Genomic DNA, 26,894 nt, shown 5'->3' with positions numbered 1-26,894 from the left:
CACGTGAGAATAAAACACAATTCAAGGATTTCTAGTGATGATATAAAAGACCCCCCACACTTAAGATGTACATTACCTCAATGTACAAATATAGATATATTGAAAAAGATAGATTTATAATTGTAAGATAGGGAGAGAAGTGAAACTTCCGGAATGATGAATGAACTCCTTGAATTAGAGTGATAGAGAGTAATCGGGCAAAGCAATAATGAGAATGGAGGGGGATACTCCGGTGGTGGTAGAGGTTCATTAGTCCATAAGTCCTGCGCCAAAAGAATATGATATCTGGTGGTAGCTATGGTCGTGGTTGAGCAAGACATGGCAGTCGTGGAGAACCTTTCCCAGTGGAGTTTTTAGTTCTTATATGATGATGAGCTTTGGAGCTCTTTATAACTGTGGTATAATCAGGAACGTTTTAGGAAATATAAGGAAGCATAATTACTCGTAATGAAATAGCCGAAATTTAAAATTGTAAAATAATACTTATAAAACCTAATAAAAATAAGCTTAAAGAAAAATAAAAAGTAGTCTTAAAATATAATAAAAGTAAAAACATAAAATAATAAATAAAAGTTTTTAAACATCTTCATCACTAGATGGTTCGAGAGGTGGGGGTGGCGATGAGATGTGGAAGTGCTGACAAATCTGCTGTGGAGTAGCATCAATGTTATCGAAGCACTAAAAACACTGTTGCTTGAATCAAGTAAGGTGCTCAGAGATGTCAGCGTATGAAGCCACTGGATGAACTGGACGAGAGGGGGGTGGTGGCTGAGTCGGTGGATCCTCGTGACATGGAGGGACATCATTAGGAATGTTCTTTGGGGCCTCCTCCTTGGTGGACTAGGCGAGGTGGTACTGAGGAGGGTATGTGCCACGTCGTTTCTCGATCATCCTTATGCTTATCATCCTCGAGATGCTTTGTGGGGACATCTGGTTGATGAGAGTGAGGGAGGATGTTTAGGATGCTGTGTTGAGGAGCCCAAAGTGCCGAGCCAATCGAGTCACATAGGGCCCGATAGAGATGACCCCTCTCCTGTGCCGCTCCGTCTAGTAGCGAATGGCGAAGGCAATAAAGTAGACGAGGTAGATGACGTGCCCGTTTGCCATACTCTAGAAGAAATAGGTGTCGTAGGTGGTGACGACGCCGGTGCTCTCTCTTCTCCCTGTCAGAGTGTGAGCCAAGATGGCGTGTAGATACCTCAAGGAAGGAGGGAAAGCCGATGCCTTGGAGTGGCTAGGATTGTAGGTGGCCGAGGCAGGGACGAGGTCCCTCCAACATTTTGAGGGGGAGTAATGGATGTGACGGTAGAGTGTGTCAAGGTCATTGTCATCCATAAACTCCTCCGTGTACAGCCCTAGTGCAATCCCAAACTCGGGTACACTCAACTGGAGTACTAGACTACCGAGGCAGAACTGGACTGTTCCAAGATCGTCGAAGTTGGTCATGACGGTCTGAAGATGGAACGTCGAGCAGAGTTCCAATGTAAACTTGAGATACGTCGGCTCGACGATCTCGAAGTAGGGCCCCCACAGGTTAGTCGTTAGGAGGGCTCGGATCGCGTCAACCAATTGAATCTGCTTGAGTGTGGCCCAACCAATGCAGCAGCCCGCACCTAAGGGTCAGGCCCGTAATATCTGATATAATTCCTCCTAGGGTCCTAGGGGAACTTGGAGGAATGGGTCGCTAATCTCTGTGGTAGGACCCGAGGATGACGCTGCTCCTTTGCTCTTCTTCGAGGCAGGAACAGCGGTCTTCTTACCTCGTGAGGACGATATTGTACCTACATTGAAAAATCGAAGTTCAATCAATATGCCCCAAGAATAGCATGGAAAATCAAGGCTAAATATGAATATTTTATGAGATTTACGTATGAGATGATAAAAACTAAAACCACTAAATATATCAAGTTAGAGGATTACAAAAATAATGAATGAATGCATGTGAGTTGGCATAAATTTCATGGAAACAAGGAAAAATGGAAGAGTATAGCATAATAGAGTAACTAAAATGACAAAAAAAAAAAACTATTAAACAAGCATTATTATTTTACTATTCTAAATATGAATATTCAAAAATAGTTCAATGTAGCAAAAAAATCATGAAATAAGCAACATATTTAAAGAAAATAGAGAGAAAAGAGTAAACAAACGCAAAAAGAAGGAACTTGGGGCGTCCGAACCGGTGTTGAAGGTAGCGCACGGGCGTGGGGGTAGGGCGTGTGGAGTTGCCTAGGGTTAGGGATTTTTGGGGAGGTAGATGATGAATAGTGAGGGGTTTATATAGATTTTGGGGCACACAGCCGTGGGACACGCCCGTGTGCCCTAATTTTTGCTAATGTGTTTTGCGAATTTTTAATTTTGGCGCGTCTGACATTCGGCCCACGCCCGTGTGGCTTGGGCGTGTAGGTGCACTTGGACGTGTTGCACGGCCGTGTCTTACTTTCTTCGCTTATCCCACGCTCGTGTACATAGGTCCACGCCCATGTTTGTTTTGACAGTGTCGACCACGGGTGGAGGGCACAGGCGTGTCACATGCCCGTGTTACATTCTCAGTTTCAACCACAATTTCAAGGCACGGGCATTTCTCATGCTCATCTTGTTTTGGCAGTTTCGCCCACGACCATGTCACACGGCCGTGGCAACTTATCGCATCCCGTGTTGGGGAAAATCATGCCCTATTTTGACACAGCCGTATCGCACGGCCGTGTCTCCACCTATGGTGTGAGCATGGCCTAAGGCAGGCCCGTGTGCCTGGCCGTGTGGATGGGAAAACCCTGTGTTTCAAGACTTAGTTAATAGGTTAAATGTGAAAAATTAGAATTTAATGAAAAATTAGAATTTAAATAAGTCATTATTGTTAATGCTCGGGTTGCGTCCCAAGAAGCACTTATTTATAGTCTTAAGCTGGACTTACCTCTCTTCTGCATGGTCAAGGTGGTGTGAGGAGTTTACACTCCTCATCCCTGCTATCAACTTTATCAACATAAGGTTTAAGACGAGTATTATTTACCTTAAAAGTATCGAATTTGGGATGAATTACTTCAACTGTACCCTATGGGAAAATACTGAGTACCGTAAGAGGAATTTCTTCTTTAGGTTCAGAAGTGGTAATGCAAGCATCTACTGCATCTAGTAGTACTTTGTCTCCAACCTTAAGTTGATTTTGTGAGGTATTGAGCTCGTCCTGGCTCGGTTTCGATTTATCAGGTGTTATCAGTTTCTGTGTCTACCATTCATCTAACTCCTCGATTTGTAGCCTTCGTTCTTCATAGATAGGTCCTTTGTTGTTGTTTGAACACGGCTCATATGCGTTCTTCGTAACTATTTCCTGCACAGAGGGTTTCACCACATGATCAGTACTAGTAGAATGATTTATACAACCACCTTCAATTTTCGATGTGTTACTCGAATTACGAGCTTGAAGGGTGATTGTTTCGTCTCCCACACGAAGTGTGAGTTCACCTATGCCAACATCAATAATGGATCTAGCAGTCGCTAAAAGGGGTCGTCCTAAAATTAAAGGTGCGTTACTATCCTCTTCCATGTCTAGAAGAACAAAGCCTACTAGGTATATTTATTTATCGATCTTAACAAGAACATCTTCAATGATACCCCTAGGAAATCTAATGGTTTTATCAGCCAATTGAATGATCATCCTAGTTTGTTTGGGTTTCCCAAGACCTAGCTGTTTAAACATTTTATAAGGCATAACATTAATGCTTGCCCCTAAGTCAGCCAATGCATTATGAACATCTAAACTACAAATTAAACAAGGAATTGTAAAACTCACTGGATCTTTCAATTTTTTGGGTAGCTTATTCTGTAATATGCCTGAGCAAACTTCATTCAATTCCACATGCGGTGCCTCATCCAACTTTCGTTTATTTGTTAAAAGCTCCTTTAAGAATTTGACTGCATTTAGCATCTACGAAAGGACTTCAATAAATGGTAAGTTTATATGTAGTTTATTTAAAAGTTTAAGGAATTTACCAAATTGTTCGTCTGATCGGTCTTTCCTTGTCGCATTGGGGTATGGCACAGGATGTTTATATTGTGTACTCACTAGCTTTGGGTCATTTTGGCCTACCTCATTCTTACCTTTGCTTACCACCATTTATGGCTTTGGTTTTACAACTAACCGTTCCTCATCTTGAATGGCAATCATGTTGCGTTGCTCCATTGGGTTAGATTTAGTGTTGCTTGGCAGGCTACCTTGTGGTCGTTCGGAAATTAACTTAGTGAGCTGTCCAATCTGAGTTTCGAGCCCCTAGATTGATGCTTGTTGATTTTTGAGTGCTGTCTCAGTATTCTGAAAATGAGTTTCTGACACCGAGATGAATTTGGTTAGCATCTCCTCAAGGTTTGGCTTCTTTTCTTGCTGATAAGGTGGTTGTTGAAAACCTGGAGGGTGTTGTAGCCTTTGATTTCCTTGAACGCCCTACGAGAAATTGGGGTGGTTCCTCCAACATGCTTTATAAGTGTTACAATATGGGTTATTTTAGGGTCTAGAGTTATTTTTACCCATATATTGGACTTGTTCCTCCTTGATGCTAGGGTTGAAGGGTTGATATTCTGTGCATGCTCCTCCTCCATTCGAATCGCACCTCATCACTGGATGTACCTAAGTAGAACCACACAAACTGTCAATCTTTTTATTTAAGAGTTCTACTTGGTTAGATAGCATAGTAACCGCATTGAGGTTGAAAACACTAGCTGCTTTCGTCGGTTTTGTTCTCATAACTTGCCACTGATAGTTATTCAGTGACATCTCCTTAATAAATTCATAAGCTGCCTCAGGTGTCTTATTATAGATAGTTCCTCCAGTGGCTGCATAATCATCTACCGAGTCAAAGGATTCAAGCCATTATGAAACGTTTGAACCTGTAGCCAAAGCAGTAACCCATGGTGAGGGCACCTTCTCAAGAGGTCCTTGTATCTCTCCCATGCATCATAGAGTGTTTCTAAATCCATCTGCACAAAGGAAGAGATATCATTACTTAATTTGGCTGTTTTAGTCGGCGAAAAATATTTTAATAAAAACTTTTCAGTCATTTGTTCCCAAGTAGTGATTGACCCTCATGGTAACGAGTTCAACCATTGTTTAGCCTTATTCTTTAACGAAAAGGGAAACAACCGAAGGTGAATGGTGTCATCAGAAACGCCATTAATTTTAAAGGTATCGTAAAATTCTAGGAAATTTGCCAAATGAACATTGGGACCCTCGTCCTGCAAACCATCAAATTGAACAAACTGTTGTATCATTTGAATTGTGTTAGTTTTCAGTTCAAAATTATTTACAGCAATAGTAGGTCTAACTATACTTGACTCAGTTCCTATTAAATTAGGTTTAGCATAATCATACATAGTGCGTGGAGCAGGATTCTAATTTACTGGATTAGCAACAATCGTAGGAGGTAGCGAATTTTCTTGGTTTTCAGCAATCTCCTCGATTGTGGTTTATGTATCGTCCTCTTGCTCGTCCTCTGTGTATCTTAGGCTTCTCCTTATTTCTTTCCGATTTCTGTGAATTGTACGATCGATCTCACCGTCAAAAAGTAGTGGTCCTGACAGGTTTTTTCTGGTCATAAACTAGAAAAACCTATCAGAAGAAAATAAATGAAGAATTAGAAAATAAAATAAAAATTTAAATTGCAATAAAAGTAAAATGGCTAAATTAATAAAAATCGAGTGCTCCTAATATCGTAGTTCCCCGGTAACAGTGCCAAAAGCTTGGTGCATGATATTCGTAACAGGTTTTAAATATTTATAAATGAAACGTTCTTGAAACTAACTTATTATCACAATTAAGGCAAGTGTACCTATCGAACAATAGTATAGTTCAGAAAAACCAGATTGTCGAACCCAAAGGAACTACGAATACTAGTATTTACTTCCTTTTTATTATCTAGCCTAAAAATTAAAAGGTTTCGTTATCTAAACTAATTATTAACTAAGAATGCACAGAAAGAAAACTTGGGAAAATACTTTTGGGAAAATTCAATTGATTGAGACAATATCTAAGGAAAAATCCACCTAGACTTCACTTGTTATTTGACTTTGAATCAGACGATTTATTTATTTGACTTGATCCGTAGAAATCGCTAAGTTATATTATTATCCCTCTCGAGACTAATAACTCTAACCTTAGGTTGAATAATTGAAATCTCTTTCTAATTAACACCCTAGAATTGCATTAACTCGATCTATGGATTCCCTTATTAGGTTTCACCCTAATTGGGCAAAATCTTGTCACCCTATCTCTAGGTGCGCAATCAACTCCGCTTAATTATGAAAAATTTACTCTTAGACAGGGTCTATTCCTCCTCTGAATAAGAGCTTAACTTGAATCAATATCCTGGAATATCAAAACAAGAATTAAGAACACATAATTAAGAACAAGCCAAATATTTATCATACAATTCAAATAATAATAACAAGATATGTCTTATGTTTCATTCCCCTTAGGTATTTAGGGGGTTTAGTTCATATTTATCAAAGAAAACATCTCAAAAGAATAAAGATAACAAAACATAAGAAAACCCAAAACTCCTGAAGGAACTTAAGGGAGATCTCCAGTCTTGATGATGAATTCGGCTCTTAAAATGGATCAATTGACTTTCCTTGAGTAATTCCTTGCTTCCTCCTCTGCGCCCCCCTAAGTGCCTCATCAGGTGTTTAAATAGCCTTCTGAATGCCTAAGAGCCCTAAAAATTGGCCTTTTCCGAATAGGACTAAAATTGGGCTCGACACGGACACGCCTGTGTGCGATTACTCCAGCCTGTGGCTAAGGCTGTTAAATAGGCACGAGCGTAACCCGTGTAAGTCGTGCTTCGATCCGGCCAAATTGACATGGCCGTGTGACATGCCCGTGTGTGGAAGTCCAGGCCGTGTTGTTTTCCCATGTAGGTCTATTTTCTCCGTTTTCGGCCTGTTTCTCGCTCTTTTTACTCTCCTATGCTCACCTAAGTATAAAACATGAAATTAAAGGATTAGAAGCATCGAATTCACCAAATCTAAGGAGAAATCATCCGTAAATGCGCTAAGCATGGGATAAAAATATGTATAAATTATGGTTTTTCAACTTTGATCCTAACAATAGAAGCATGCACCAAACCATCTATTCATCAGAGCAGATAAATATCACATGCATACCATTTCCAGAACACACACAGAATAAATACAAACTCTAAATTCAAGTGTAGTAACACAGTCTAATATCTAAAGAAATCACAGCGCTTTTTTATCTACTGCTTTTCAATGAAAACAAACAACAGTTTTAGAAACTTACGGATTCGCCACCGGAGACTCGGTGTACGACACTTTTAAGAAGAAATATCTCAAACATATTGCACATGTGGAAAAAACTTTTTGAAATTCAATTTTTGGAAACCCATTCCACAACCCAGTTTTGTAAATGGGCTCTAATACCACTAAATATAACACTCCAAACCCGGCCTAGACGTCAAGCCTGAATCTAGCGTGTCACATTGAAGTGTTTTTTGAAAACCATGTTTTCATTAAAAAACCTTCTTATTTAAAACATAGTACATTGTAAACTTATTAATATTATTCTCGAAATTCTTTTTAGGTTGCGGAAACTAATTTTAAAAGGAACCAATTTATGAAAACGTGATGTTTAAAAGTTAAGTTGGGAAAACGTAGTATTTTGAAAACAATTATTGTTTTGGAAAACCGCGATCTACTTCTAAAAATTATCAAACATAGTAAATAAAATCCCAAAGTTTAAAATAAAAACCAGAGAGGCCTTATTACAAACCAAACCGGATGTCAAGTACTGAGAAACAAATAAACGTAGTAGATAACAAAAGTAACTGTGTAGCCGTCTCCGAGTCCCTCGCAGCACCGATCCTCCTAATGCTGGGGATTACCTGCACAGTTAATAAACAAGGTGAGTTTATGAAAACCCAGTGTGTAATCCCCTTCCAAATTAAAACAGTTAATAAAAAAATAGAACGCAAAATTAGTTTGGGCCAGAGCCCATTACAGTAACAGAACCATGTGTGTGGGCCTAACCCCAGTACAATTTCACTTGGGTCTCAGCCCTCATTAAAATCAATTGGGCCTAGCCCATTCTCAATATCACTAACAGTTGGGCCTAGCCCATATCAGTAACAGTTCCATATGCATAATGTGTGATGCATGCTAACCCATCCCATCCAACCCTGCACTACCTGCTGTGAATAAATCACCCACACCATCCCTACACTCCCAATGTTAGCACCAGTTGTAGCACTAACCAAAATTGCAGCAAAGCTTCTCGTAAACAAAATGGCCAAGAGCCATAAATAGAATGGTTATAAACCATAATCAGGATGGCACAGAGCCATAATCAAGATGGCACAAGGCTATCGGTAACTGTAATAAGTTTGGCACATAACCATCAGGGACGGTAATATAATCGGTATATAGCCACGGGTAAATATGATTGACACAGAGTCATCAATAAATATGATAGGCACTTAGCCACAGGTAAATACGATTGGCACAAAGCCATAATCAAGATTACACAGCTTTAAGCCGTCTATCGGTCCACAATCGTCTCGTGCGACCCGTGTGACCTTGACAGATCAATACTGGATCCACAGTCGTCTCGTGTGACCAGTGCGACCCTATCAGAACTTCCTTCATATCAGTGTCCCAAACCCATACAATATGTCGTGTATGTCATTCTCAATCATCACACGAGCATGCAAAATGGCCATGCTCAGTAATAGTCATTTAAACATATATTAAAAGCATAACAGTCATACAACTACAGTCAAGTCAGTTAAAACACAGTCATATGATCACAGTTAAATTAGTCAAATTCACAGTCTAAGTCGGTCATCTACCCATAAGGGCAAAACAGTTATTTTGCCCTACAGGGGTATTTTGCTAATTTTACATTATAAGGGTATATCGGTAACTGTACACTACAAGGGTATTTCGGTAATTATACACTATAAGGGTATTTTAGTAATTTAACAAACTGGGGGTATTTCTGTAATTTTACAATTTGAAGGTATTTATGTAATTTTACAAACTAGGGGTATTCGATAATTTTACAAACCGGGAGTATTTTGATAATTTTACAAACCGAAGGTATTTTGGTAAATTTACAATCCGAGGGTATTTCGATAATTTTACAAACTGGGGTCTACACGACCCAACAGATGGTCTACCGTCGCCACGAGTGACTTAAGTAACCTAAACAGACATAACAGTACAAATGGGGCTAAGGCCCATTTCTCGACCTAAGTAGGCCCACACGCTCGTGTGGCCCATTTAGCCCAATTCCAGTCACGACTATGCGAACACCATAGCCAGCTCATAATTTGACACTTACCATGGATTTTATCCGCGTGGGGCCCACGAGCCCATTGGGCCCACACGGCCCATTTTAGCCCATCGAGGCCCAAAAACAACTTGAGTCATGCGCGTGACTTGACAAGTCTATCTACTTTTCGCTTAACAGCGAAATTTACCCACGCCGACCCACGGGCCTATTGGGCCTATTCGGCCTATTATGGCCTATCGAGGCCTATAATGGCCCTAGTCCATGAAAACGCTCGTGGTGGCCTTTGCTTTCTACCGCCCATGATTTGTGGGCTTAATTTACCCCATGAGCAATCACATGCTTCGGCTTTTTAGCTTTTCAGCTTTCGCCGATTCACAGTTCAACAGGGGAGTAATTACACTCCTTTTTCGGCTTTTCGATAGTAATGGTTTATGGTGTACAGTTACACACCTTTTTTTACAGAATCGTACGAGAAATCTCTCAGTACCAACCCTACATCAATGAATGTTTTCGGTTAATGTCAATACCTTTTAATAACACTTAGTCCCAAAAGAATGGCATTGATACCCACCTTAACCAATGTGTGATTCGGTCCGCTTGTAATGTTAATCGAAAGATGATTATACCCTTTCTTGTGAAATGCTGTAATAATAAAGGAATCCATTAACCAACAAACGCATGATCTAGCACTTGAATCTATTTTATTGCTAACAAAAACCCAAATCCAAAGATAGGGCTTTCGGCCAACCCCAAAGTGCTACACCAAAACGCTTACCTTAAATCGCATGGTAAAAAAATGGTTCCGGTGACTACCTTCAGAAATTCCTTCGCTTCACCTAAAATTTAGAATCCAACAACCACCACCCCATAAGGAAGGGATCATGATTTCGGCAACCCAGATACATGACGAGAAACAGGTAATCAGTTTTTAGAAAAGATAGAAGAATGTGTTTAAACACATATAACTATAACAGAAAACCAAGAGAGAACCCGCGAGTACCTACCAGTCTGTCAAAACCCTTGTAAATCGAAATCATATGTCACTTGCAAAAGAGAAAAGCAATTGGCCAAGAACAAAATACAGAGGGTATGCCGAAAGGAAAAGCAATGAAGAGATTAAAAGGGCAATCGATTGGGGGAAAACTGAAAAGAAATCAGTATAGTGAAAAAGATGATGGTAAGGGAAGCGATTGGGACAAAAGATGAAAAAACAAAAGATAGTATATTCGGCCAATAAAAAGAGAAGTAAAAACAAAAGTGAACGAAGAAAACCGTCAACAAAGGTTGTATTTGACAACACCAATTAGCTTCCCAAATGGTCAATTTCGCGACACACCAATAACCCAAAATGGAGAGCAAAAAGAGATATATTTCAGCACTAAGAGTCACAAACAAAAAATGACAAAAACTCACCAAAACGAGAGGAGAAACATCCCATAGTCGAATTCGCATACACCAACCTCTAATCGGCTACAACTCTCTCTAATTTGAACTTCTTGACTTTCTCCTAAAATCTCTCCCCTTATCCCTCCTTGATTTACTCCATCTCCCCCCAATTCAAATTCAATTCAACAACCATGACCAATTCAAACTTCACCCTTTTACCAAGTCCACAACAACCTTCCAGAGTTTCAATCCAATTCAACCACTTACCCCTCATGTAGCAAAATAATTGCGTTTTGTTTGGAAGGGATTTTGAACTCTTGCCCTTCTTACATGCTCACATGCCACTTGCCTCCCTGCCACAAGCTCTTTTGTGTCACACTTTATCCTCAATTAATTATAAGGTCTATAGGCCAAAGTCCAGGTTCCTTTAAAAGAAAAACCAAACTAAATTGCAAGATCCAAGACTTGAACCCAGGCTCCCTTTCAACCTTAATGAAACCACAACCACTAGACCACATGCTTCCTTATGTCATTTACTTAACACAATAATTTAAAAGGCTTACTTCCAAGCATCCAGGGTTTTATTCACTAAAAACCAAAATATTTGCTAAAGCCCAGATTTGAACCCAAGATTTCTTCAACACTTCTCAGGACCATTAACCATCAGAGTAGACATTTAATTGTGTCATTTCCTTGCACAATTAAATACTTATATACAACCTCTTTACGGACCCATACTCAAGGCCAAATACTTCTAGGCCCAAATCCAGGGCGTTACATCTCATTTCCCCTTGATTTATTTCTGGTCCTTTGGCATTTATCACAGTTCTTCACATAAGCATAAGCATTTTTAAATAGTGTTGGACAAAAGAAACCTGCTTGCAAAATCTTAGCTGCAGTATGTGAACCACCAAAGTGTCCCTCACTTGGAGATGAATGGCAATGATACAAGATCTCAACAATCTCACTTTCAGCTATACACTTTCAGATTATATTATCTACACACTGGTTAAACAAAAACGGATCCTCCTAAAAATAATACTGACTATCACGAAGGAATTTTTCTTTTGTTGGTATGTCATTTCTTGAGGAATTATTCCACATGCAAGATAACTGGTAAAATCAGCAAACCAAGCTGTTTCATGAATCGACTTACCTCAAATAAGTGTTTGTCTGGGAAATTCTCATTGATAGGCACACATGATTGACTTACCTCATCTTTCTCCAACCTTGACAAATGATCAACTATTTGATTTTCAACACCTTTTCTGTCTTGGATCTCAAGGTCAAATTCTTGGAGTAAAAGTATCCAACAAATTAGCCTCAGTTTCGCATCTTTCTTCATAAGCAAGTATTTATTGGCCGCATGGTCAGTAAATACTGTAAATTTGGTATCTATAAGATATGAGCGGAATTTGTCAGAAACAAAAACTATAGCAAAGAGTTCCTTTTCAGTTACCGTATAATTGAGTTGGGCTCCCGTCAAAGTTCTACTTGTATAGTAAATAGGGTGAAACACTTTATTTCTTCTTTGACCCATCACAGCTCCAACTGCATAATCACTTGCATCGCGCATTAACTCAAAAGGCAAGCTCCAATCAGGTGTAACAATTATTAGGGCTAAGATTAAACTTTTTTTTAGATCTTCAAAAGCTTCCAAACATGCTTTATTGAAATCAAACTCTGTATCTTTCTTTAACAACAAGCACAATGGTTTAGAAATTTTTGAGAAATCTTTGATAAACCTTCGGTAAAAACTAGTATGGCCTAAGAAACTTTTGACTCCTTTCATATTAATTGGGGTCAGTAATCTCTCAATTACGTCCACTTTTTCTTTATCGACTTCAATTCCTCTCTTTGAGGTTTTATGTCTTAAGATTATCTATTCCTTAACCATAAAATGACATGTTTCCCAGTTAAGGATAAGATTCGTCTCTTTGCATCTCTTCAGTACCTTAGCCAAATTGCTCCAAAAAATATCTTAAGTGTTACCAAAAACAAAAAAAATCATCCATGAAAACCTAAACAAAATTTTCAATCATATTAGTGAATATTGCCATCATGCATCGTTGAAATGTTGCAGGTGCATCGCACAAACCAAAAGGCATTCGCCTAAAAGAAAACATACCGTATGGACAAGTAATGGTTGTTTTATGTTGGTCCTCCGGAGCTACAACTATTTGGTTTTATCCTGAATGGTCATATAAAAAAGAATAGAATTCATTACTTGCCAATCGATCTAACATCTGATCCAGAAAAGGCAACGAAAAATGGTCCTTTCGAGTGGCTTTATTCAACTTTCTGTAATCAATACAAATTCTCCAACCAGTAACAGTTCTCATTGGAATCAACTCGTTACGCTCATTTTTAACAATCATTATTCCACCTTTCTTTAGCACACGCTGCACCAGACTTACCCATGAACTATCTGAAATAGGATAGATGATTCCTACATCTAACCATTTGATCACTTCTTTTCTCACAACTTCTTTTATAATAGGATTAAGCCTCCTTTGCCCATCAATTCGAGCTCTTTCACCTTCTTCTAAAATAGTTTTATGCATGCAAAAAGAAGGGTTTATACCTCGAATATCAGCTATGGTCCAACCAATTGCTTTCTTAAATTTCTTTAGAACAGCAATTAGTTGCTCCTCTTGATCTTTTGTCAGTTCTGCTGAAATAATCAGAGGCAAAGTGGAACAGTCACCTAAATAAACATGTTTCAAATGGGAAGGAAGTACCTTTAGTTTGAGTTTAGGTGGTTCTTCAATTGACAAATTGAGTTGCATAAATTCTGTGACTTCTAACTCCAACGGTTCAAACCTTTTGGATTGAATAAAATTCCTCGAATTGGCTTCCATCAAAGCCATATTTTCTTCACTTTCTTCATCCTCCAAAAGGTCAAGATCTAAGGCTTTCTCTAATTAATCTTCTTCAAAATTACTTTCTATAGAAACCAAGGTTTCTATCTCTTTCATAACTGAACATTCTTCTGTCGGATCGAGAAATTTCATCACTGTAAGAATTTTAAAGGTTACCTGATCATCTTGAACTTGCATGGTGAGTTACCTTTCTGCACATCAATTAACGTTCTTCCTGTGGCTAAGATAGGTCTCCCAAGTATGATCGACACTTTCTTATCTACTACAAAATCTAAGACAATAAAATTAGCAGGAAAAATAAATTTATCGACTCTTACCAAAACATCCTCGATCTTTCCTTTGGGATATGTTAAAGATCGATCCGCTAGCTGAAGCGTCACAGTTGTAGGTCTTACTTCACCTATCCCTAGGATCTTGAAAATAGACTTAGGTATCAATTTGATACTCACTCCTAAGCCACACTAAGCTTTACTACAGTAAGATTCACCAATGTTATAGGGTATAGTGACGCTTCTTGGGTCTTTTAATTTTAGTGGCAGTTTGTTCTGCAGGAAGCATTGCACTCCTTTGTCAAGGCAACAGTCTCATACTCACTCAATTTCTCTTCTTGGACAGTATATCCTTCATAAAATTCACATAATTCGGCATTTGTTCTAAAGCCTCCACCAACAGAAAATTGATGTGTAACTACTTCAGAACATCCAAAAATTTCTTTAATTGCACCTCCTGTTTCTGCTTGTGTTGCTGCAATCTTTGCGGATATAGAGGCGATGAAACTTTCAGTTGAACTAGATAACTCTTCTAAGTAGGGAAATCTATATCCAAAGAAGATGTTAAAGAATCTGAATTCACTAAGTTAGGATTTACCTTGTCAGTCTTTGTAGATTCTGATTCCTTTGGTGTAGGAATTTCAATAGCTGGTTAATTCCTCGCAACGGCTTATCTTCGACATCAATCAGCTGGGATCCCAGAATTTTACCACTTCACAAAGCCACTGCCTTAATATGTTCTTTACCCAAATTTCTTGGATTTTCAATATCACTCGGTAAGGTTCCTTGCGGTCTATTACGAAGCTCTATAGCTAACTGACCCATGTGGTTCTCCAAATTTTTCAATGTTGCTACTTGGCTTTGGATCAAAATGTCATTCTTTGCCATGTACTCTTTCAACAAGTTCTCTAAACTATTTGATGCCTCAGCATGAGGTGGTTTTGGAGCTTGCAGATTAAACCCTTGAGAATGGTCGGGCCTATGCTACAAGAAGTTGTTGTTTGGTCCATTTCCTTGGTTGCTCCAAGAAAATTTAGGATGATTACACCATAAAGGATTGTAAAAGTTGGAATGGGGTCCTTGTGCACTCCTATTTTGATGTCGATTCCATACATAGTACACTGACTTGGGATTTGATGGACAATTCTCAAAAGAATGACCTTCCCCATAGTACACATTGGAAACTACTTCAAATGGACTTGGTGGCTGAGCTGCAAAATTATTAGCACTATTAGTGGTAAACTGTTTTAACATAGAGGAAATAGACGATACCTGAGCTGGTAACGAAGTGAGGGTGTCAACTTAATGAACTCTGGTACACGTCTTCCTGAACCTATTCGATTTGTTGGCCATTGATAGTTATTACTCGTGATCCTCTCTATGATCTCATAAGCCTCATTATAAGAATTAGACAAAATTGCACCATTTGCAGAAGCATCTACCATTAACCTTGTATGTGCATTGAGACCATTATAGAATGTCTCCAACTGGATACAATAAAGAATCCCATGATGAGGACACTTACGAAGTATCTCATTGAATAGCTCCCAAGCCTCATACAAAGACTCATCATCTAATTGTTGGAAAGTTGTGATCTCGTTCCTCAACTTAGCGTTTTTGCTAGGCAAGAAATACTTTACCAAAAATCTCTCTGCTAATTCTTGCCATGTAGATATGAAACTTGGTGGCAATAAATTTAGCCATGCTCATGCTTGATCTCGCAACGAGTACATAAACAACTTCAACTTCAGTGCGTCGTGAGTCGCACTAGTTATCTTGAATGAATCACTCACCTCCATGAATAATCGAAGGTGGAGATGTGGATCTTCTGTGGGCATACCACTGAATTGGCCCACCGTTTGAGCATTTGAAACATCACTGGTTTCAATTGAAATTGGGTTGACTCAATATCTAGCCTTCTAGTTCCTAGATTTAACTTACTGAAAAGTGGCATAGCATATTGTCTAATGCATTGATCCCTATCATCGGCAATGAGGATGAGATTTCGTACATGATCGGCTTCATTACCTTGGTCTTGATTCTGATTTCCAAGGTCTACCTCGACTTGTCTTTGAGCTGTTCATTCACATCTTCTTTGTCTAAAAGTTACCTCAATTTTAAGGTCTATAAGGAGTAAATCGATAGTTCGATATATGCTCATAAACAACTGAAAAGAAAATCAAAAAAATTAAAAAGAATAAGTTAGTAATGTTAGATATAAATCAAATTGAAAATAAGTAATTTCACGAAAGATATAACAATGGCAACAGTTAACAATCCTCGGCAACGGTGCCAAAAACTTGTAACACATAGGTTTGTGCAAGTGTACACAATCATTAACAAGTAATAAGCACATATTGAGTTATCATCTCCACAGGGATTGTATTTGTGCTAAGTCACCTAATTTGTAAAATTATATTAACAATTTGGTAAATAAAAACACAATATAGTTGAGAATTGATGATTAAAATATATTAAACTAAATGCAATGATCCTTAATGCAAATTATCCTAAGTATGCAAACTATATGACTGAAATAGATTTGAGCAAAATTAAACACAATTTGCAACAATTATAATATAAATAAACTAGGACAACTACTTTCATTAAGCTCAACTTATTATCAACTTGCTTAATAACATTCGGAAAAACATTCCATGGAAACTCTATATTTCATGAGTTTGGAAACCACATTAGGTCCTTTCGGAATCCTTTTCATAGTAAATACACATTTTAATAATCCTTATTTATTAAGGGTTTCTTAGTATTCGTGTGAGGCAACAGGGACGTGTTAGGTTTGAAACAGTTTAATAACACAAATCTGAAAACTATGCAGATAACAGAGCTTGATTAGACTTGTTATGCAACCTGCAATTTAATCAGGTTAGGATCTAAATTGAGCATGCACATTTCAATTATGTATCCACTAGCCGTCGTCTAGTTAGGATCACTTAGCTAATTCTAGTGCATTTCAATCACGTATGAATGAAATACAGACTTTATTTAAATTGAAAACATGATCGATTGAGGCACAAACATTACAAACATAAACTAAATAAATATTATTTAATCAAAGCAATTATCTTAGCTTAAATAAAATTAAGCTAACATTGTTGTAAACAAGAACAAAGAACACATAGAAAACATTTTTAGATTAAATTAAAGAAAGGAAAATTAAACCCAAATCAAAGTGGTCGCCACCCAAGACTCTGACTGACTAGGCTCCTTCGCTTCTTTGCTTTGCTCTTTTGCTAATGGCTCTCCAAGGTGGCCAACCAAGGGCTCTTTAAGAGGAATAATTGCTAAAATCTCTATGAAGAGATGATACTAGGCGTGGGGAATGGAAAAGGCTAAAAGAATTTGGAGAGAAGAGAGAATGATGAATGAGGGAATGAAGGGGTCATATTTATAGGTGAAGAGAGGTGGGTAGTTTGCTAAAAATAGCTAGGTTTAGTCTCTTCAAATCTCTTCCTTGGGTGGCTGGCCACAATTAGTGGAATTTGAGCTGATTTTATTTTTAAGCAAATTAAATGCCATAATAACTCAAGACTGAGACTCAGTCAATTGTAAATCTTTGGGCAAATCTCTAATTTCTTCAACAATGTAAGAACGTTGTGTAATTAAACCAAAAAGTGGCTTAAAAGAACAGCCATGTGTAGCCGAATTTGGGTTGACTTGGTCTTCAATTTGGACGGTTTTATAATCCAACAAAGCTATCAGACTTGTCCAAAATAAATTAATAAGTTAAAGAACCAAAGAATAAAATTTAGCCAATTTAAATAATTAATTAAAACCCAAATTATTAATGAAATATTTTGAAATGAATTATTAAATATAATTTTATATTTTATTAATTAATTTAATCATGAATGACCCATTTTATGTCTTAAAAATATAATATGCTCAAATCAATATAAAATAAGCCATTTTATGAATGAAAACTATATAATAAAGCATAAAATCACATTTTAATAATTTCTATATTCTAATTTCATATTTTCACATATTTCATTAATTTATTAAACAATTACTTAGTTTTAACAATGTATTTAAGTAACAAGGGATATTATAATGAAAAAATAAAATAACATAAAAGACATAAAATTCAATAGATAAAAGAGTAGAGTGAATCAAATCTTGATTATGGGTGATTAGCTCACTTTGACAATCCTAATCAACTACGTTTCTGGTTCTTCGTAAATCAACTAGTCGCTACCCTAGCAGGATCTTCTGATCTTCTAGTAACATGACGAGTCAGTAAGGACTACTTATCTTCTGACCTCACAGTCTAGACTGGTTTGAGGTGAAGGTGTTCACGGATGGGCAATTATAATTTTGGGTTAATTCCCACCTTGATGACTTCTCGGGGTTGTCAGGCCTAGGGTTTGTTTCATGTTTTTCCTTTCCCAAATAGTTGAACCGTTGAGTAACCCTACAAAATAGTTAATAGATCATACCTCCACTCACTAATCCTCCATAGGAGGATTAGTTCCTCATGGCTTTCATAAACATTATGGAGTTGATTTAAAGAGAAAACATGATAAATGTATTAAAATGTAGAGTTTAAGAAAATGTCTAATTTGTAGTAAAAGATGAAAAACAAATCCACAGATTTGATGATCTCCAAAAATTAGATCTTTTGACAAAGAACAACTGAAAATAAATTCTAAAAACCTAAAAAAGAAAAAAAACTAAACTAAGTTTAAAAGAGAGAATCTAGGTTAATTCAATGATTTCCATAACATGTGCCGGAGGAGCTATTTATAGAGTTTAGGTGGCTGCCATCCTCAACCTTAGGTTAGCTGACATTCCCAATCTTTGAGTTTGATTGTTCAAACCAAAACACCCCAGTTTTGTATTTAATTTCTATTCTAGAGTCAATGTCGGGATACACCAACAGTTGTGTTGTGACATGGTAGTCAGTGTACTCCTTTTAGGATATCTTCAGGGGTATGTCGCGACACCATCAGGCTGTGTCGCGACATTGAAGGCAGTCTTGAAATTTCCCTGTTTTGCTCCCTATGTTGCAACATCAATCATCCCGTGCTGCGACCTAGTTACCAGTGTCAATTTTGTATGCCTTCTAAAAGTCCCCTATACACTCACAAAGTGCGTTAGCTTACCCTGAGGCCGTATTCGGCCCTTAAGGTCAATAAAAGACTCAATTGACACATTTTATTAACTTATTAAAAACTTAAGAAAACATAATTTAAACCTACTGAAAATACTTGTTTTCAAGCTTCTAAAGTGCGATAGTTAGTTTAATCTACTACATCGAATTACGACAGATCAGCAAGAGACTATTTAAAGGCATATGAAATCAAAGCTAGTCAGTGTGTTGCAATACAGGGAGCTTGACGTCGCAACATAGAAAGAAGAATGTTAGGATTACTATACTGCCTTGGGTGTTACGACATAGCCAAGGGATGTCACGACACACCTCTGAAGCTATCCCTGAGCCATGCATACTACCTTTGATGTCGCGACATAAGGACAAGGTTGACGCGACACCAGTCTTATACGAGAAGCATTTACAAACCATGGGTGTTTTGCTCTGCTCAATGGAAATTTAACGTGAGAATGTCAGTGACCTAAGGTTGAGATGATGACAACCCTAACTCAATAAATAGGCTCTTAAAACACTTGTTTGGGACATCTTTCATACTTTAAGTTTCTCTTTGTAATTTTTTCCTTTAGTTTTCTTTTCTTTTAGGTTTTAGGTTATTTTTAGTTCTGCTCTAGATCATGTTCTTTGGAGAATGTGACTTAAACCATGATCCAACTACTATGGATTTTGTGCTTCAATCAATATAATTCAAGATTCTCCTAAACCTTTCTCTTCATTCGTTAATTATGTTTATCTTTATTACCAAGTTTATTATGTTTAAGAGATCCAAAATGAGCTAATCCTTTTATTGAGAATTAGTGAATGGAGGTGTGATTAATTAATTACTATGTAGGGTTTTGTAACAACCTATTTTCAGTGAAATCAAAACAGTGGTTTTGGGACCACAATCTAAATAAAATTTATTATTATTTTATTGTCTACAACATGATAGTAGTGCCGTATAAAAATTTCGTTAAGAAATTTTACCCTTTGCATGCTTAATTCGATAAAAAGGACTAAATTGAAATAGATGCAAAACTTGAGTTCTATAATGTCAAAGGGATTAAATAACTATGAAATTAATTAGCAAAGGGGTTTATGTGGTAAACATACCATTGTTTCTATGAGTGGACAATTATGGACACTTTGATAAGTGATTTAATGGTTTTATAATAAGGTTAATTAAGTAACTTAGTAAATAAATTAAGTAAAAAAAAAACAAATTAATAAAAAAGTGTCATCTTCCTAGATTATACTTGACCGAAATCAGAGAAGAAACTCCATCTTTAACATCTTGAAGTTTCGACAATCGAAGTCTTTGCATGAGATTAATTGTGAGGTTAGTTTTTAATTATTTTTATGTTTTTGGGAGAGTTGTAGCTTAATATAGCTAGCTTGGGGACTAAATTGTGAAACTGTTAAAGTGTTAGGGTTTTACCATTAATGAATATGTATGAGTTTTGATGATTTTTGGAAGAAAATGATTAGTTGTTGTTAGATAAACAACTTTAGTCAAGTGATTTTTGATGAAATTGTCAAATAGGGATTAATTAAAAATTGTGAAATATTCATGGTGTAATTTGTGAATTAATGAAATGTGTGGGCTATTATAAGCTTGTAAGATATTCGGCTAGGCTTTGTTAGGCGTGAAATTGGATGAATTTCATTTTACGAGCTTATGGACTAAATTGAAAAGAAATCAAAAGTATAAGGGTAAAATTGTAATTTTAGTAAAATATGATTTTGGGTTAAATTGATAGAATGATTATTGAATTGAGCTAAATTTATTCTTTTAGATCGAGGCAAAATAAAAAAGCTTCGGATTAGTCAACTTCCTTTTCTACGTTTATTGTCGAGGTAAGTTCGTACGTTTAAATAATGTTTTTGATTAATATTTAAATGTTATTATTACATAATATTAAATTGTGATTGATGGAAAAGTCCAACGACATTCATTGACAGGTAAAATGGGATAGCTTCAGCTATCGACTACGAAAAGGAATAGCTTCGGCTATTGATTATGAAAAGGGATGGTGATAACCATCAATTATGGAAAGGGGTGGTGATGACCATCGAACTATAAAAAGGGATGGCTTCGGGTATCAATCATTAAAAGGGATGGCTTCGGCTATCAAATTATGAAAAGGGATGGTAATGACCATTGAACCATGAAAAGGGATGATGACGACCATCAAATTATGAAAAGGGATAGCTTCTACTATCAAATTATGAAAAAGGGATAGTCTCGGCTATCGAATATAGAAAAGGGATGTGACAGCCCTAAATTGACCCTAGTCGGAAAGTGGTTTTGGGACCGCTAAACCGAGTTACCGAAGTATTTGAATATAATATTTATTGTCTAAAATATGTGAATATGAATGTGTGAAAGTTTTAAGCTTCAATTTAGTCGATTGCATGTGAATTTAGTTAATAGGACTTATGTGTGACACTTTTGAAATGTGATAGGTTAATCTATAAGGATCTATTAAATGCATGTTAGAAAATGCTTGTACTTGCATGTCAAATTACCCAAAGTTTTAGGTAGTGGCCGGCCATGCTATGGGTTAAAACATATTATAAACATTTTGTGTTAAAATTTTGTGTTAGAAATAATAAAATAAAGGTTAGTAATAAAGTAATGGAAATTGGGGGGTGATGAAAACAAAGTGAGAGTTTGGTTCTTCTTGGCTGAAAAACCAAGTAAAAGAAAGAAAGAAAGGTTTGAAGAAGTTCGGCCATGCTTGTAACTAGGTTGAGGTATGTTTGATGTTATTCCATGAAATTCATGCATATTTTTAGTTGTTAGTTTGAATTCTACCTAGCCCATGGTTTAAATTTTTGCTATTTGATGGAGATGATACTCGGCCATGGATGTTGTCTTTCTTGGTTGGTGTTTGATGTCGTGGTGATGAGGCATGAAGATGATTGAGTTTGAGTGCTTAATAAAAAGGATTGGATGTGAGTGTGTGTGAGAATTTGAAAAGGATGGGTCTTAGCAACTTCATGAGGTGTTCGGTCATGGTGCTAAAATGTTGTATTTGTGCTTAAACTTAAAATTGTTTAGTTATATGGTTAGTATAGGTATGGATGACCGAATATGAGAGCATGAATAGATGAAGAGTTTTGTAATTATAAACAAAATTGGTTAATTGATATGAGGTAAATGTTAAGTGTTAAATGAAATGGAAATGATATCATATTGGAATATGTATATTCGACCACGTGAATGAATACATAGATTGATGTTGCATATATTCGGCCTTTAATTAAGGATGTAGGTGATAGTGATAGATTGAAGTTGCACATTCGGCTATAGGTAAGCATATTGATGATTTTATCTTGACTTAGATAATCGGCTAAAGGAGAATATTGGCTAATATGTTGAATTTGATTCATGATTTCATATATATATGACTCTAATGTCTAATGTATATATGGGCTAAGTACCTTGAGTTTCTCTTTGATGTTCAAAATGATTAAATCAATTTATTTGTTAAATTAAGCTCAAGAGCAAAGGGGAACTAAATCTGATAAAGGAAAGGAAAAAGTAATTGAATAGCCGTTGAAGTCGTTCGACAACATCCGAGGTAAGTCTTCGAGTAATGGAACTTAGTTTATGATTTGATTAAGTCATGACATATAAGCATATCAAATAAACGGTGATATAATGATTCTACTTGAATTATATATTGAGGTAATTGGTTTATACTTATGACGGGCAGCCGAACGCGTATAGAGATCATGTTATAAAGCAAATCAAAATCATACTCTTTGTATGTGGCTATTGAGCCGAAAATGGTAAAGGTTGATAAGTGTCTTGTGTTTGAGTTCTAGTAATGAAAATGAAATATGAATGTGTTATGATTTATTGATATATGTGCATGATTATTCGGATGATAACCGGACTAAGATCCAAAGGCATTTGTGCTGGTGACTATATCCGGGCTAAGTCCCGAAGGCATTTGTGCTAGTTACTATATCCGGGCTAAGTCCCGAAGGCATTTGTGCTAGTGACTATATCCGGGCTAAGTCCCGAAGGCATTTGTGCTAGTGATTATATTCGGGCTAAGTCCCGAAGGCATTTGTGCGAGTTGCTATATCCGGCTAAATCCCAATGGTACTTGGGTTTGGAAATGAGCGATCTTGCTGTAATAACTTCAATTAATACGCTCATAAATCCAAACGATAAGGTATGTTTCGTATATGCATTAGAAAGGTTGATTCCTTTTAAATAGTATTCGCTCAATTGATTAACAAGCTTCCGGCCTTTAGTCAGGTTTGATCCCGAGTGTATGAATATAATGGTTGAAGCGTGAAGTAAACATGATTTTGGGAATATGCGTATATGCAATTTCACTTAGTCATACGAACGCTATACCTTAGTTGTAAATAATTTCATTACTTAAAACTTACTAAACTTCAAAATGCTTATTCTGTTGCTTTAATTCTCTGTTTTATAGATTTTGTTCGTCAGCTATCGGACTCGGGAGTGTCAAAGTCAAAGTCGTCCACACTATCTAAGCCCCTTTGGTACTCTTTTAGTTGAATTTTGATAATGGCATGTATAGGGCTGACCTTTGTTGTTTATTAAGTATCTTTTGGTAATGTATATTCGTATAGCCATGCGAAAATGGCTTGTTTATTTTGAGTATAACATTATGGTCATTTTGTATATATGGTCTTATGATATGGTTATTAAGTGGTGTGGAAATGTTTGGTAATGATTAGCCATTGGAATGGCCAATCATGGTCCTATTGGTGCTACGTACGACATGGCTAATCATGATTATACATGAAAATGAAGTATGTCAATTTACTAATTGATTCATGGAAATTTATGAAATAGGTAAAATTTACCTTAGAATAGATGCTGACAGCAGCAGTGATATGAATTTGAAAAATCACTAAAAATAGTAGGAATGGAATTAAATAGTGAATAAATTATGTAATCGAATCTTGATGAGTCTATTTTCATATGAAAGAAACGAAATGACCATATGAGCCGTATTTTATGAGATGTTTAAGTTTTCGTGAAACAGGGCTAGAGCATTTTCTGGATCCCCTGTTCTGATTTTGGAAATTCACCATGAATTAACCGGAGACAATTAGATGTCATTCTTTATATGTACAGATTCGATTTTTAGTCTAGTTTCATTATAAATAAATGGCATAAGTATTGAAGCTCTATACAGGGAGATATCTAAGTTGTAATGCATGAAGGTCAGAATAGTCGAACCCTGAAATAGGGGAGATTTTAACTAATAAACTGTACTAATTGGCTCTACCAAAAATTCTAGAAAAAAATTTGTAGATGGATATATGAGTCTAGTTTCAGGAAAAATTTACAGAATCAGTTTCCAAGTTTTGGAACTCGAGATATGATTTTTAAAGTGTCTATGATGCAGTTAGCCAGCTTGCCTAGAAATTTCGAAATGAACTGTGTAAGTAAATGAATTAAGTCCGTTAACACCTCGTGTTCGACTCCGGTAATGGTCTCGGGTACGGGGCGTTACAATTTTATTGGTATCAAAGCTACGGTTTAGTCGATTCTAGGACTACCGTAATACGTTCGGGTTTAGCTATAGATGCCATTATGTGTTTATTTGATAGTGTGGTGATTTCTGATAGTTAAAAATGTGTTTACTTATAGTAATGGATCCCGATCCCAACCGAGCGGTAGCTGATGATGTTGAGAGTGTAGCGCCTGCTCCCGCGCAAGGGACAAAGGCCGATGGACTCTCAACCTATTGCTAGTAATCAGAATGATGAAGCTAGACAGGCTTTTTATAGCGTGATGAATGATTGGTTCAATCAGTATATTCGAACTAATGCGGCTGTTCCACAACCCCCATTCCCGACTAATACAACCCCTGCACCTGCGATACCTCCGATAACTAACCAGATAAGGTTAAATAAGCCCCCAGTTGACAGAATCCGAAAACACGGGGCTACTGAATTTAAAGCTACAGACAGCGACGATGCCGAGCAAGCTGAATTTTGATTGGATAACACTATTCGGGTACTTGATGGACTATCTTGCACACCCGATGAATGCCTAAAGTGTACTATCTGCTTGCTACGTGATTCTGCCTACTATTGGTGGAATACGTTGATTTCTGTTGTGCCCAGAGAGCAAGTAACTTGGGAGTTTTTCTAAACCGACTTTCGAAAAAAGTATATCAGCCAGAGATTCATTGATCAAAAATGGAAAGAATTTCTTGAACTTAAACAAGGTTCCATGTGACAGCCCAAAATTGACCCTAGTCGGAAAGTGGTTTCGGGACCACGAAACCGAGTCTTATAAATAATTAATTGTTATATTCTATGTTTATGATGTTAATAAATGCATGTATGAAAGTTTCATGCATTAATTTGATCATTTCTATGTGAATTTATTAAAAATGGACTTATATGAAACATTGTAGAAATGTGATAGGTTAATCTATGAGGACCTATTAAAGCATGTAGTGAAAATAGTGGTTTTGCATGTCAAATACTCCTTTTCTTATGCATAGTGGCGGCCATGATGGAGCATATATTACAATATGTGGTAAATTTCCATGAAGTGGTCATTATTTTATGTAAAAGAAAGGAAATAATAAAAGAAATAGAAAAGAAAAAAAAAAGTGTGTGTGGATGCCTTTCCCCCCCCATTTGCCGTGAATTGAACAAGAAAAACAAAAAAAAAAGTGCTCATCCTTCCTCAAATTTCTTTCAATTTCCGTGAGTGAGAGAGAGGGGGGGGGGTTTGGAGAAGCTTGGCCATAATTGCAACTAGAGTGAGGTATGTTTGATGTCATTCCTTAAGATTCATGCATGTTTTAGTTGTTAGTTTGAAACCTACTTAGCCCATGGCTTAGATTTCTTTGCTATTTGATGGAGATGAAGTTCGGCCATGGAGGTTGTCTTTTTTTGGTTGGTTGTTTAAATGTTGTTGTGATGAAGCATGAAGAGAAGTGAGATGAATGTTTAATAAAAGGAGATTTTAGATCCTTGAGTTCTTGTTGTTATGTGTATGTGCATGAGTATTCGCCATGCTATAGAATCTATGTGCAAATGATAAATGCTTGGTATATTCGGCTACATGGGATAATGAAAGTTGTATTAAGTTAAGGTGCATACTTTAATCTAAGTGTTGAGAAGTATTCGCTAAGATAGCTAAAAGGTGGGTGTTGCCGATTTTAGATTTAGATTATGAGAGTGGTTATAATGGCATTAAGATGGTAATCTTAAGAAATGTTAAGTAGATGATATAATTGAAGGGTGAAGTGGCTAATAGGGACTTTTAATGAAATTATGCCAAGGCGAATGTATCATGAAATAAATAAAAAATGCTAAATTGTGCTTGTATGTGTGTTCAGCCAAGGAAGTGTGATATGAAGCTTTGATAGGCTTGAAAGATGAATGACCGAATGAGCTATAGGTCATGTATGGGTTAATTTATGCATATGTGTGTGGCATTAGTAGTTAATGGCATTCGGCATTGTTTAACTAAAATTAGAAATGAATCTTAAAAGTTAAATAGGTTGCCCTAGTGGCGAATGTGTTAAAACTAATGTATGGACAAATGATACGAATGAATTGATTTACGAAATGTGTATGGTTGCCGTATGTATGTGTTAGATTGAGAAGTAAATTTGTTTGATTTAGCTCAAGAGCAAAGGGAACTAGATTGGATAAAGGAAAGGAGAAAGCAAACGAGTAGCCGATTTGGAACCGTTCTACCCCAAACAAGGTAAGTCATTAAGCACGTATTTGATATTGCTTAAATGATTGTAAAATTTATGCAATTGTGTTTAATGGGATGATATATATATATATATAAATGAAAATGTATGTGTATGGAGTGATGACATTTGTTGAATGTAAAAGAAATAGTGAAATGTGTAGAAAGTTTGCTTTCGGCACTAAGTGTGCGGGCAATACGTGTGTACGGTGACGAGATCGGCACT

General features: G+C 36.7%; 2 non-coding genes across 2 annotated transcripts; both read left to right on the top strand.

The window, feature by feature from the left end:
- Positions 1-4,897: 4,897 nt before the first annotated feature.
- Positions 4,898-5,004, top strand: LOC128282959 (small nucleolar RNA R71). Its single transcript, XR_008273307.1, has one exon. It is a non-coding gene; the product is annotated as a small nucleolar RNA R71 (small nucleolar RNA).
- A 10,334-nt stretch (positions 5,005-15,338) lies between these two features.
- Positions 15,339-15,445, top strand: LOC128283091 (small nucleolar RNA R71). The gene has a single exon (XR_008273433.1). It is a non-coding gene; the product is annotated as a small nucleolar RNA R71 (small nucleolar RNA).
- The last annotated feature ends 11,449 nt before the right edge of the window (positions 15,446-26,894 follow it).

The sequence above is a fragment of the Gossypium arboreum genome, chromosome 10, assembly GCF_025698485.1.
Source record: "Gossypium arboreum isolate Shixiya-1 chromosome 10, ASM2569848v2, whole genome shotgun sequence".
Taxonomy (NCBI): domain Eukaryota; kingdom Viridiplantae; phylum Streptophyta; class Magnoliopsida; order Malvales; family Malvaceae; genus Gossypium; species Gossypium arboreum.
This window is presented reverse-complemented; position numbering and strand designations above follow the sequence as displayed.